The 15,152-nt window shown below is 36.7% G+C and overlaps 1 pseudogene; it reads left to right on the forward strand.

Moving 5' to 3' along the window:
- Positions 1–13,449: 13,449 nt before the first annotated feature.
- On the forward strand, positions 13,450–13,545 carry LOC144458037 (U6 spliceosomal RNA; annotated as a pseudogene).
- The last annotated feature ends 1,607 nt before the right edge of the window (positions 13,546–15,152 follow it).

Raw genomic sequence — 15,152 nt, forward strand, 5'->3', positions numbered from 1 at the left:
TCAAACACATGATATTAGCTGTGTGACCTTAGGCAAGTCACTTAACCCCAATTGCCTCACCAAGAAAAAAAAAGAAAAAGAAAAAAGCTTAGTCAAGAAAATCAAATTCCAATATTGGCTATATCCAAAAATGCTCTGCATTTTTTTGTCCATCACCTCTTTTTTTTTTTTTAAGGCAATTGGGATTAAGTGACTTGCCCAGAGTCACACAGCTAGTAAGTGTCAAATGTTTGGTCTGAGGCTGGACTTTTGAGCTCAGGTGCTCCTGACTTAAGGGCTGGTGCTCTATCCACTGTGCTATCTAGCTGCCCCCATCGCCTCTTTTTCACAAGGTGGATAACATTCCTCATCATCAGTTCTCTGGAATCATGGTTGATCACTATGTTGATCACAATTATTTCAAAATCTTTTAAAATTGTTAATTTTTACAATATTGATGTTAGAGTATAGATTGGTCTCCTGATTCTAATCACTTCCTTCTGTATCAGCAAATCCAAGTCTTTTGAGATTCCTCTGAAACTATCTTTTCATTATTTCTTACAGCACAACAGTAGAGTATTAGATTAATATTGCCATCATTTCAGTTCAGCCATTCCCCAACAGATGGATACCCTCTTAGTGTCTAATTCTTTGCTATTACAAAAAGAGTGGCTACAAATATATTTTTTTAGATAGAAGACATTTTCTTCTTTTTTAATTTTTGGAGTATAGGCCCAGTAGTGTGATAATCTCTCCTCTCTAGGTTTTTGTGATGTGCCTTTTCCTGGTTTTCTTTGTACCTATGCAATCACTCCTTGTCAGACTCCTTTTTTCAGATCTTTATCTAGGTCATGGTCTAACTGTGGGCACCCCCCCCAAGGCTCTGTCCTGGGACCTCTTCTCTTCACTAGCTGAACTATTTAACTTAGTGGTGACATCATTTTCCATTGATTCAATTATCATCTTTATGAAGATGACTCAGATCTACCTATCCAACAGTAACTTCTCTCTCAACCTCCAGATTCACATCTCCAACTGCCTGCTGGATATCTTGAACTGGATGTCCTGTAGACATCTTGAATTCAACATGTTCAAAACTGAATTCATTATCTATAACTACCCCCCATCCCCACCAACTCCTTTCTTCCTCACTTCTTTATTTTTGTCAAAGCTACCATTATCCTTCCAGTCATTTAGGCTCACAACCTAGGTATCATTCTGGACTTCTCACTGTCACTCTCCACATCCAATCAGTTGTCAGTCCTTTCATTTCTACCTGTCAAGGGCTACAGAGAGGTCAAGAAGGATGAAGATTGAGAAAAGGCCATTAGATTCTCTGTGTGTCCTTTATCAGACAAATCTACTGTGAATACTTCCACTCTATCCCTCAACCCAGGTACTTTTGTTGTTTTTCAGTCATATCTGATCTTTGTGATTTCATTTGGGGTTTCCCTGGCAAAGATCCTGGAGTGGTTTGCTGTTTCCTTCTCCAGCTCATTTGACAGATGAAAAAACTGAGGCAAACAGAGTTAACTGATTTAGCCAGGGTCACACTGCTAGTAAATGTCTGAGGCTAGATTTGAACTCAGGTCTTCCTGACTCCAGGCCTGGCACTCTATCCACTGTGCCACCTAGCTGCCCCTACCAGTTATTTGCTTCTCCTCTAATTTTGGCTGCGTTGGGGTGAGACCTCTTGCAGTTATAATTGTACTGTCTATTCTTCCTTATGACTTATTTAACATTTCCTTAAGTATTTAGATAATATGCCATTCATGTCATATATGTTAAATATTAAAATTAATTCAATATCAAGGGTATCTTTTAGCAAAATGTAGTTTCCCTGTTTATCTCTTAATTAAACCTTTTTTTTTTCTGTTGCCTTGTCTGAGATCATGAGTGATACTCTTGCCTTTTGTTTTTTAAACTTTGGTTGATACATGGTAGACTTTGCTCCTGTCTCTATTTGGACCCTGTGTAAGTCTTTATATTTCAAGCATATTTCTTGCAAAAAAAAATATTATTAGACTCTGCTTTCTAATCCATTGTGCTATTTGCTTCCATCTCATTGGTGAGTTCATCCCATTCACTTTCAGAGTTATAATAATTAATTGTGTATTCCCCTTCCATCACATTTTCTTACACTTTTCCTTCTCTTTGTTTCCTGCTCCCTTTTTTATAAAGAAGAAGGTGATGAGAAAGGAGTGCATTTAGCACCAGTGCTCTAGATTTGTTGCAATCTACTTCTGTTTCCCTGCTGTTCTTCTTTTTTGCCCTCCCAGAGCCCAATCTGAAGTTCTTATCCTTTCATTCTTTCTTTTTAAATGCCTCAGCACACTATCCTCTGTGGTTAGAGTTTGTGTGGTTGTTTAGGATTAATGGCTCCCTTAATCTACTCTTCCTCTTATTTCCTTCTTCCCCTCTCCCCTTTCCTCTTTGTTTCCCTATTAAGTAAAGTTTATTTCTGGGTGCATTCTTCCCTCCTTTGATCACTTCAGGTCAATCAATCAAAAACATGTATTAAGCCCCTGCTATATGCCAGGCACTGTGCTAAACACTGAGGATATAAAGAGATGAAAGACAATACCTGCCTTCAAGGAGAATACACTCTAATGGGAGACACAACATGAAAGCAAATATATATATGATATATAATAATTTATAATAATAAATTTTATTATAATAAAATATTATATATATATATATACATATGTTTTTTGTTCGGGTCTTAAAGGAATCAGGGAGGTCAGTAGTTGGAGTGGAGGACAGAGAGCATTCCAGGAATGGTGGACAATCAGAGAAAACGCCCAGAGCCAAAAGATGGAGTATCTTATTTGTGGAACAGCCAGAAGGCCAGTGTCACTGGGTCAAAGAATATATGTTGGGGAGTAAAGTGCAAAAAGACTGGAAAAATAGGAAGAGGCTAGGTAATAGAGGAATTTGAATGCCAAATAGAACATTTTGTATTTGCTCCTGGAGGCAATCAGAAGTCACTGAAGCTTGAGTGTGTGTGCGTGTGTGTGTGTGTGTGTGTGTGTGTGTGTGTGTGTGTGTGTAAGTTTGATATGATCAGACTTCTATTTTAGGAAAATCACTTTAATGACTGGAGAATAGATTGGAATGGGGAGAGACTTGAGGCAGGCAGACCTACCAGCAGGTTAGCAATAATCAAGGCATGAGGTGGAGGACCTAGAGTGATGAAAGTGTCAGAAGAGAGAAAGGGATGTGTTTGAGAGATTTTGCAAAGGGGAAATTGACAGAGCTTGGCAACACTTGGATATGGGGGACAACACATAGTGAAGAATCCAGGATAACTCCTGAGTTGTGAGACCAAGGAACTGGGAGGATGGTTTTGTTTTCTACACTAATACGAAAGGTGGGCGGTAGGAAGAATTAAAGGGAAAGAAGAAAGTAATGTTCAAGTGATGCCCACTCCCCTACACCTTCCTCCCTGTTTGTAGTTTTCTACTTCTGTATCCTAATTAAGATAATTTCCCCTACCTTTCCACTCCCTTAGCCCTCTCACCAATGTATTGCTTTCCCACACCGTTTTCTTTCTTTTTTTAAAGATCAAAACATTAAAAAAAAATCATTACCAAAGCCTATATCTTTATAGAATCCTATGTCCTCTAATGAAATTTGGGTTCTGAGGGGACACTTGTATTCCCATTTTTGAATGTAAATAGCATATCCTTGTTTAGTTCTTTTTGATTATTTGCTTATATTTATCTTTTTATGTTTCTCTTTTTTGAACTTCAAAGTTTCTACTCAACTTGGGTTTTTTCATCAGGAATGCTTAGAAGTTATCGTCTTCTGTTTCATCAAAACACCATTTCCTCCCTGTAAGACTATACTTAGTTTTTCTGGGCATATTATTCTTGGTTGTAAACCTACTATCCTTTGCCTTTGAGAATCTAATATTCCAAGCTCTCTGCTTCTTTGTGGTAATGGCTGCTAAATCATGTGTGATCCTGACTATGGCTCCTTGGTCACTGAATTCTTTCTCTCTGACTCCTTGCAGTATTTTTCTTTGACACAGAAGTTCTGTGTTTTGGGTATAATATCCCAGGGAGTTTTCATTTTGGGGTTTCTTTCAGGAGGTGACTGGTTGATTCTTCCTATTTTCACTGTATCCCCTGGTTCTAAGAGATCTGGGCAGTTTTCTTTCACAATTTCTTGAAATATGATGTCAGGTTTGTTTGTTTTTGTTTTGATCATACCTTTTAGGTAGTCCAATGATTTTTAAAGTATTTTCCCTTGAGCTTCCCCACTCCCAGATAAATTGCTTTTGCCATGAGATACCTTTCTTTTTCTGATTTTTAAAAATATTTCTTGTTGTCTTATGGAGTCATTAATTTCTATTTGGGAAAATGGGTACATGTTTTTTATATAAAAGGTAATGCAAAAAAATTAAAGAAGCAAGGAAACCTTACCTGTCAGATCTATGGAGAAGGGAAGAATTCATGACCAAACAAGAGATAGAGAGATTCACAGGAATTAAAGTGGATGATTTTGAATAGAAGTTTTTGCACAAAGAAAATTTATTTAGCTAAAACAGTAAGAGAAGTAAATGGGAAAAAAATCTTTGCAGTAAGATTCTATGATAAAGGTCTCATTTCTATTCTATATGCAGTGAACTGATTCAAATTTATAAGACTTAGCTCTGTGGGAAAATTTTATTGCATTGTATGGACCTAGTCCTATGTGGCTTAGAGATCGGATTGTTTGTTGCTTAAAGATCAGATTTGTTGCTTAACTTAGGGTCATGCTGACCCCAGAAACTGTCCAGGGGATCTGGAGATTGTTGCAAAGAATGTTAGGAGTTTCTTCCCATTATACATTTCAAACAACCCATCTGCCCATTCTGGAAACTGCCTCTATGCTGGCCAGTCAGCTGTTGTTTCTTTGTTTGAACTCTATATAATATAAAACATACAGAGGCTCTGAGGGAGTAGTGCTACCTATTTTGGCTTTCCCCAGATGACTTGAACTTCTTTCTAAAACTTTTCTCGAGTTTGGGTTTGTTCTTGATCAACAATATGTTCTCACAAGTGGGATTCCCTGATGGTCAAACAGAGAAACAAAAGGCTCACCTGGACCATGGATGCTGACTAAGTCTCTGTGATTTCAGAATTGAGGCAGGTGGGAGTGACCTATATAGAATTATTCAGCACAGAGAGAATCTGGTGAGTATCCTAAGGGTTTGGACATGGTCAAGTCACCCCTGGTCCCAGACTAGGTCTTAGAACTGAGAATTCTGGGTGTCCAGAAAACTAGGAGTTGTGTGACACCTTAACCCTGGGAATTAGTCAGGGTGGGTTAGAACTAGCCTGGCTGCTCTTATCTGCAAATTAATAGACCTTATAACATGTTGTTGTTGTTCAATTTTCAGTTGTGTCCAACTCTTTGTGATCCTGTTTGAGGTTTTCTTGGCAAAGATACTGGAGTGGTTTGCTATTTCCTTCTCCAGCTCATTTTATAGATGAGGAAACTGAGGCAAACAGAGTTAAGTGACTTGTCCAGGGCCTCAAAGCTAGTAAGTATCTGAGGTCAGATTTGAACTCAGGAAGATGAGTCTTCCTGCCTTCAGGCCTGTTACTCTATCTACTGAGCCACCTAGCTGCCCCTAAAATATAGGCTGTGGCTATATTTGACTATAGTATACTAAAATTCTGTCCTTGAAAGACATTAGAAGGATGTGTTCCAATCTTTATACATATATATATATATATATATGTGTGTGTGTGTGTGTGTGTGTGTGTGTGTATGTGTGTGTATATATGTGTGTGTGTGTGTGTGTGTATATATGTGTGTGTATATATATATGTGTGTGTGTATATATATATAATATATATTATATATATATTGTGTATATATATATATATATATATATATATATATATATATATATGCAGTCATAATATCATCGTGCTTACCATTTCCATAAATCTTTGGAACTCAGCTGACTGAAAGGAGTGTATGCTCTATAATTTGAAGTGCTGGCAGCTAATGGCCCTTTGGAAATTTAAGATTTTGAATGATACTATTTGTGATTGTAAATCCAGATATGATTTTTGTTTTAAAACTAGATTATAATGTGGCTTCATTTAAAGTAAGATGTGAGGGGCAGCTAGATGGTGCAGTGAATAGAGCACCAGCACTGGAGTCAGGAGGACCTGAGTTCAAATCTGGCCTCAGACACATTACACTAGCTGTGTGACTCTGGGCAAGTCACTTAACCCCAATTGCCTCACCAAAAAAAAAAAGTAAGATGTGTACTCCTATTAGGATAATTGTGATGTTTGACTCCCTATAGGTAGATCATACCTTAATAGAAAATACAACTGTATGCTTAGAAACTGCATGAATAAGAATTAAAATTGCAATTGTTTCAAAATTAGGTTCAAAGGAGATAATGAATATAAAGCATTCTACAAATCTTAAATCATTATATACACATCAGCTATTATTATTATTATTGATAATAATAGCTGATGTGTATCAATTAAAAATAGCTGATTAATAATGATGATGATAAATTCTCATCATTATGTTTGATGAAGTTCAGATAGAAGTAGTCCCAGGGCAAGTTATTATACTAGTATTTTTGTTTTATATCTAATGTTCAGCGAACTATCGTATAAGTAGAGAAAATAATTGATATATGTGATTTAAGAAAAGTGTTGAGCTGAAAGCTCATTTTCTGTTGACTCATTAAAGGTATCTTTGGGACAACTCTTGTAGCTGACAAGGAGAATGGAGTTGATGAATACTGTTCCCATGTGGTTTTGATTTCTTTCATTAGCTTATTATAGTTTAAGAGCTTTTGGTTTCATGTAGTTTGGAGTTTATGAATGTTTGGAATGACAGTATCTATTTAAAACAGTTAGAAATTTTTGTAGGTCAATGTTATGTACAGGCAATTGGGAGAAAGTTTTATCTGTAATGATATTCCAGTTTTAGTGGTTTATTTGTTGAATTCTTGGGATATTTTGAGGTTTGAATTTGTAGTATAGCAATTTGTCACCTGTTAGTTTATGAAGATTAGCAAGCTTCTTACATATAAAACTGGCTACTCAATCATGTCTTTCTAGGCTAACTTTTTTGCAACTTTCAGTAATATGTTGCACAGCTTTTGACTTTTCTTTCCAAAATCTATATTAATTTACAAGTCTAGTCTTCTTAAGAATAAACATTTCATAATGAAGTACTGAACTCCATGTACTGAACTCCATTTTGTTTTCTGACCTCCATCTTGTATGCCCTCCTTCACAGAAGTAGGAGTTCCCACCTTAGAAGTTCCTGCCTTAAGAGTTCCTGCCTTAGAAAACCCACCAAGAAGGATATCCGCCCCAATCTATTTCATGATCCGTATGTGGTCTCAAAGGCAGGATTAACCAATTGCTTGTTTGGCTTCTGTAACTTCCCGCTTACGCAACCCCTGACCACTTACTCCATGACTTCTGCCTTTATAAACCCAAGCTCTATCCCGATTGGGGCTGCTCGATCTGGGTGTGTACCCTTTGCAGCTGCACACTAATAAATCCACATTTCAAATTATGCCTGGGTCTCGCTCGCTGATTTCTCGGTACAACAATAAATTCTGGTTTTCATGACATTACTCTCTACTGTTTCTCATCCTACCTATTTGACTGCTCCTTCTCAGTCTTCTTTGCTAGATCTTCACCCAGGTTACTCCCACTGACTGTGGATACCCAACAGGTTTCTCTGTTCTTCTCTTCTTTCTCTATACTATTTCACTTGGAGATCTCATTAGCTACCATGGATTCAATTATCTCTATGCTGATTATTCTCAGGTCTACTTACCCAGCTGTAATTTCTTTGTTGACCTACAGATTCTAATCTCTAACTACCCATTAAACAGGTTCAACTGGATGTCCCATAGACATCTTAAGCTCAATATGTCCCCAAACTGAACTCATTATCTTTCCCTCCTGAACTGTCCCCTCCTCCAAACTTCCCTATTATTCTTGAAGGCACCATCAACTCCTTGCTCTCTCGCTCTCTCTCTCTCTCCCCCTCCCTCCCTGTTTCTCCCCTTCTCTCTCCCCCTTCTTTCTCTCTTTCTTTCTCATCCCCCATATCTGATATGTCACCAAGGCCTATTGATTTTTACCTTCATAACACTTCTTGTATGTACCCCTTTCTCTCCTTTGATATTGCCACACCCTGGAGCAGACTCACCTCACTTCATGCCTGGACTATTTGAAACAGCCCGCTGATTGATCTCCTTACCACAAGTCTCTCCCCACTTCAGTCTATCCTTCACTTAGCCATCAAAGTGTCCTTTTAAAAAAACAATATTTTATTTTTCCCAGTTGTTTGTAAAAACAACTTAAAAATTTTTTTGAGTTCCAAATTCTCTTCCTCTCTCCTTCCTTCCCTCCCTTCTCCCCTCCCTGAGATGGTAAGCAATTTGATATAGGTTATACACGTGCAAAAAAAACCCACAAAAAAGTGAAAAATAATATATGTTGATCTGCATTTGTACTCCATTAGTTTTTTCTCTAGAAGTGAATCATCATGAATCCTTTGGAATTGTCTTGGATAATTGTATTGCTGAGAATAGCTTAGTCATTCACAGTTTAGCATCGTACAATATTGCTGTCACTGTGTACAATGTTCTCCTGGTTCTGTTCACTTCAATTTGCATCAGTTCATGTAAGTCTTTCCAGGTTTTTCTGAAATCTGCCTGCTCATCATTTGTTTGTTTTTTGTTTTTGCTAGGCAATGGGTTTAAGTGATTTGCCCTGGGTCACACAGCTAGTAAGTGTCTAATGTCTGAGGCTGGATTTGAACTCAGATCTTCCTGACTCCAGGAGCTGTTGCTCTATCCACTGTACTACCTAGGTGCCCCCTGCTCATCATTTCTTATAGTACAACAGTATTCTATTACAATCATATACTACAAGTTGTTCAGCCATTCTTCAACTGATGAACATTCTCTCAATTTCCAGTTCCTTACTACCACAAAAAGAGCTGCTATAAATATTTTTGTACAAATAGGTTCTTTCTTCCTTTTTAAAAAAAAATGTCTTTGGGATACAGACCTAGTAGTGGTATTGCTAGGTCAAAGGGTATGCACAGTTTTGTAGCCCTTTGGGCACAGTTCCAAATTGCTCTCCAGAATGTTAGTGTCCCAATTTTCCCACATCCCTTCCAATATTACTTTCCTTTTTGTCATATTAGCCAATCTGATGGGTGTGAGGTGGTACCTCAGGGTTGTTTTAATTTGCATTTCTCTATGATTTAGAACATTTTTCATATGCATATAGATAGCTTTTATTGCTTTGTCTGAAAACTGTCTGCTCATATCCTTTGGCTATCAATTGAAGAAAGACTTGTATTCTTATAAAATTTGACTCAGTTCTTTGTATATTTGAGAAATGAGGCCTTTATTAGAGACACTTGCTGTAAAAATTGTTTCCCAGATTTCTGCTTTCCTTCTAATCTTGGCAGTATTGTCTCTGTTTGTGCAAAAACTTAAAAATTTAATATAATCAAAATGATCCATTTTACGTCTTACAATGCTCTCTGTCTCTTGTTTGGTCATAAATTCCTCCCTTATCCATAGATCTGACAGGCAAACTCTTCCAAGCTCCCCTAATTTGCTTATGGTATCATTTGATTTGCTTTCGGCATCACTATTTTGATCCTATCTTTGTATACAGTGTGAGATGTTGGTCTACACCTAATTTCTGCCAAACTGTTTTCCAGTTTTCCCAGCAGCTTTTGTCATATAGTGAGTTCTTGTCCCCAAAATTCGAATCTTTGGGGTTAGCAAATACTAGATTACCATGGTGATTTACTACTGTGTATTGTGTACCTAAATCTATTCCACTGATCCACCACTCTATTTCTTAGCCTATACCAGATTGTTTCGATGGTTACTGCTTTTAAATACAATCTGAGATCTGGTATGGCAAGACCCGAAGTGATCTTCTTAAAGCACAAGTCTGACCATACCATTCCCCTAGTCAATAAACTCCATTGACTCGTTATCACTTCCAGGATCAAATATAAGATCCTCTGTCTAGCAAAATGCTTCATGACTTGCTCTCACCTCTACCTTTCCAGTCTTCTTACTCCTTAGACCAGCCTGCACCTCCACCCACCCCACATACCTTTTGAGCCAATGACACTGGCCTCCTTGATGCTCTTCAAACAAGACATCCCCATTTCCCAACTCCAGGCATTTGCACTGAAATACTCTCTCATCTTTACCTCCTGACTTTTCTAGTTTCCTTCAAGTCTTCACCAAAATCCCATCCTCTATAGGAAGCCCTTCCCAATCCCTCTTAATTCTAGTACCTTCCCTGTTATTTCCAATTTATTCTGTGTACAGCTCGTTTGTGCATAGTTGCTTACATATCATCTCACCCCTTAGACTTGAGCTCCTTAAAAGCAGGGATTGTCTTTTACCTTTCTTTGTATTCCCAGCATTTATTATAGTGGTTGGCACATAGTTGAAACTTAATAAATGTTTTTCGACTGATGGGTATCAATGCCTTAATCTTATATCATTATCATGAACCCTTTTTTGTAGACAAATTTGTTTTACTCGGTCATTTGTTTTGTGCTTCTTTGTTGACATATAGTTGAGTTCATGTGGACATGTTGAATTCATATGGATATTGCCAAAGGGTTGCTTTTGTATTCCATTATTGGATCTTAGCCTTTTCATAAGCTTCATTTACCAGCAGACTAATATCAATTATATTCAATAAAACTGACTGTTTATTTCTGTTATCAGTGTAACAGTTATATCAACCTTTGCTATTGCTCTGTGAAGTGGTGTCTGTTCTGAAAATGTTTCTGAAATTTTTTTGCCTGTTTGTCATGTACTCTGAGAACATCTATTAGTCTTTTTTTTTAGAAGTGTTAATTTTTCTAAAACTACCATAGGGTGGTAGGTTGGATATTTTGTTATTATTGTGAGAGTTGTTTTTTGTATTCTTTCTAAAACTGTTGTCATTTTTATTGTTGTCATCCTTGTTATCACACTCTTCTCATCTGAGTTTCAGAAAAAAACAGTTTGGGAACAAGCTGCTTTTCTACCATTTTATTATCATGCTCTGTGGAATCTTGAAGAGGTTGATAAATGACTGCTTTATGTAATAAAAGAATTGGAATGGAAGTTCATCTTCTGTAGACCCACTGAAAATGTCTTTGAGACAATTCTAATAGCAGACAGCACTCAGGGATGATATGTACTTCATCTTGTTCCCATGTGATTTTGACCTCTTCTATATTTTGAAAGTTTTGCGTTCCACATAGCTTAGGGATCATCATTATTTGGTATGATGACATCTATTGAAAACATTATTCTTAAGTTCTTCTGAATCAATGTTAGGTTCAGGAGACTGTGGTTAATAGTTCTATCTGTAATGATCCTCTAGTTCTAGTACTATCTGTTGAATTTTCAAGGATAGTTTGGGTATGTGTCTATAGTACAGTGATTTATCATCTAATAATGTATGAAGGATAGAAGGTTTATAATGTACAATATTAGCCAACTGATTGTCTTTTAAGTTACTGGATTATCTTTTGCCTCTTTTTGTATTGCCAGCCTTAGTACCTGGCACATAGTAGATGTTTAATAGATGTTTATTGATTGATTGAATTCTGAGCTGCAGTAGACCATGCCCATCTGGTGTAAGTTTGGCATTAATATGGTAAAAACTAATAAGCAGTGGGATCAGCCTAGTGAGTGGCCTCTGTACTTCTAGCCTGAATGATATAGGGACACCCAGTCTTCATTATCATCATTATTATTATTAAGAAGATACAAGAAAACCTTGAGGGAATAAAAAAAAACATTAGCATCTCTGAACACTAGGAAAGGCTGTAGCTGATACTTTAATTGAGTATTAAGGGAAATGAGGGAAGGAATCTCTTATTTGTTATACCTTACAGATAATCATCCAGCCTCTGCATAAAATACGTTGTATGAAATCACCTGCACCGGACAAAAAGTAAATATTTTTCCTGGTGAGTTGGGAAAGAGAGTTGTTAAACATTTACCATCAGTAAATACCTGGAAGGTAACTTAGAGGTCGTCTCAGTCCAATTTTACAGGTGAGGAAAATGAGGTTTAGAGAGGGTCCCCCAAAGTCATACATCTAAGAAATATCACCTAGCCTCTAGTCATTGAACGGGCATTGCCTGAGACAAACTGAGGCCTGGGAAAGGCCTTTATTTAGAAAGGCCGAGACCATTTACTTCATCTTGGGCCACTGTCTGTTGTCTTGACTTCTGTCCTGTCATTGGACTCAGATGACTCTGGAGGAGAGAGCTCAGGCTGACAGCTTTGTGCAGCTCTGCCTCACTTCAATCCAAGTTGAGACATCACTCTCTTGATGTCACTGGTCCTTTTTGAGAACAAGTGATTAACAAGTTATGGGTAGGTCCTACATTTTTACAACCTGCAGCATGTTATACAGTTTCCACCATTTCATTACAATGTAATCTGCATCAAGAAATATATCTGGTTGGGGAAAAGAGTAATCAGAAGCAAACACTTCTGAGGAGGCACAGTGTCAAAAGAGAGAATAGAATAAAAGAAAGGCAGGATAGGATGAAGGCAAATATAGTTAGTTTTTCACAAAGTGACTACTATGGAAGTGTTTTGCGTGACTACACATATATAACCTGTATTGAGTTGCTTGTCTTCTCAATGAGGGTGGGTGGGGAGGGAGGAAGGGAAAGAATTTGGAACCAAAGTTTTAAAAACAAATGTTAAAAATTGTTTTTACATGCAACTGGGAAATAAGATATACAGGCAATGGGGTATAGAAATTTATCCTGCCCTACAGGAAAATAGAAGGGGAAGGGGATAAGAGAAGGGGGGGGGATAGAAGGGAGGGCAGATTAGGAGAAGGGAGCATACAGAATGCTTGTCATCTTGGGGTGGGGGGAGGGGCGAGATGAGAGAAAATTTGGAACTTAATATCTTGTGGAAGTGAATGTTGAAAACTAAAAATAAATATTTAAATAAATTTTTTAAAAAAGAAAGACATCTGGGCTCCTGGAGGATAACTTCTCTATAATTTCTGGTAGCAATGACCTGATCTCAAATGGCTATCTTAAATCTCTCAACATCTAAAAAGAAATCTGCACAATTCCATGATTTTTAATGTTCCTTGGATGACATATTATTCATTGATTTTATACAGATGTTGACCATGGAGTGCTTTTTTGTTTCTGCTCTTGAATCTTAGTCATTTCATAGGCTATATCTAGAGATAAACCACTTTTACTCATGTTAAACGTTACATTTTCAGCCTTTGCTATTGTTTTGTGAAATGAGGTCTATTAGTTCCAAAAGTATTAATGTAAAATTTACCTTGTTTATCACGGGCTCTGAGAACTTAAACACCAAAAAAGGGTATTTCTACAAACAAAGTAGAACACATAAGAAGGATTACATACCACTTGCTTTTTTAAAAAAATGGCACATTCAGTGCTAAAATTGCAATGATACAGAGAAAGTTAGCATGGCACCTGGGTAAGGATGATAGGAAAACTCATGAAGCATTCCATATTCTTTATGTAGGAAATCACCATGAGGGTCATTGCACAATTTGGAACCTGGCAAGAGTATCTACAGGAAGAAATACCTCTGCAAATCTGCCTTAGAAACAAGGTGGGAGTGTCTATCCATCTCAGCTACTATTAACAACTGACACTGAAGTTAAAACTCCAAGATGTTGATTCATGGAAATGTTTTTCTCATTGTGAGTGGATCAAGTCAGACAATTTGTGGACAGCAGAGTAGGACAGAGCCCCTCTGACTCAGATTTACCAGGGCAAAATATTTCTCAGAAGCAGATGACTTAGACAGCTAAACTTAAGATGATCAGAACAAGTAATTGCTGTCTAAATTGATATTAGTGTGGATTTCTTGTTCCTTTGGGGCCTATTTTTAACTGTTAATCATTTTTTCTTTGTTCTTTTCTATTGTTTCTTACAGTGTCTGGATCCTTTTGGAGGAGAGCTTCGGTGCCAGATTTAAGACAAAACTGGAAGTTTAAATCCAAGTCTTCCTTGTTTCAGGGCCTTATAAAATTACTGGTTATAATATTTCAGTCTATGGCTGGGAACACCTTAAGGGTCCCACAAAGATGCTACATTGGAGATCTAAATTACTCCTGTGAAGTGATATAAAAACAATAACAAGCATGTATGCAGCACTTTAAAAATGAGGAGGACCAGGTACATCAATTGATACAATTTTTTTTAGATACTTGAAATTCAAAAAAAGATTAGGTATTTGTACTTGATACTTCATGATTTTTCTTCTATGTCTTTGTTATCAATAAAAAGACTTTTCAAATAACAAAAGGAATAAATCATGTGGTTTTATCAATAAGGACCAGATGCATCAAATGAGGCATATGCTTAAACACTTTGAATTTTTGTTGCAAATATGATAAAATGTTCCAGCATTTATTACTTTGGGGTTACTTCTTTGCCTATATTAGTGTTTTCCCCTTGGAGAATCAGGTGATTTCAACAAACATTTATAAAACCTGTGAATAACGTATTTATAAAGTAAAATAAAATTTTATCTTTGCATGTAGTTTCTAGTATTTTACTAATTTTTCTTCTGGTTTTTCAGATTTTCAGAATTTATAGTTTGGTTGTCATAATATAGCCCCCTTACTGATAAAATGTTTCAGAGATTCTGATGAACAGACTTTAGACCTAATAAGAAATGTATTACCTATGTCCAATTGGGAACTTTCAGATAATGAATTTGATGGCGTAAATGTTACAAATGCAATTCGTAAGGCAGAGAAAGAGTATTCCTTGTGATTCCAGTAACAGGAGTGACTCATTAGTGAAGATTCCATCAGTGAAGTTCTATCTACACCTGACAATCTAAAAGGTAATGAGCAATATGGTTCTTGTCTGATACAAGTTCATGACAAAAGAGATGAAGAGCCACAATATCTGAAAGGTAAATATGGTTCTTCTTGACAACAGGCTACTTTTTCTCAAGCAGTGTGAGGATATTTGCAACAGTTAAATATTATTTTACTACTGCATATTCTATAATTCATCTCATTAAGAAAAGTCCTTTTTCTTATTTTTGAAATTTATTTATTGAATCCTTATTTATTTATTTATTTAAATAAATCCTTATTTATTTA

The sequence above is a fragment of the Phascolarctos cinereus genome, unplaced genomic scaffold (assembly GCF_003287225.1).
Source record: "Phascolarctos cinereus isolate Bilbo 61053 unplaced genomic scaffold, phaCin_HiC Scaffold_5;HRSCAF=322, whole genome shotgun sequence".
NCBI lineage: Eukaryota > Metazoa > Chordata > Mammalia > Diprotodontia > Phascolarctidae > Phascolarctos > Phascolarctos cinereus.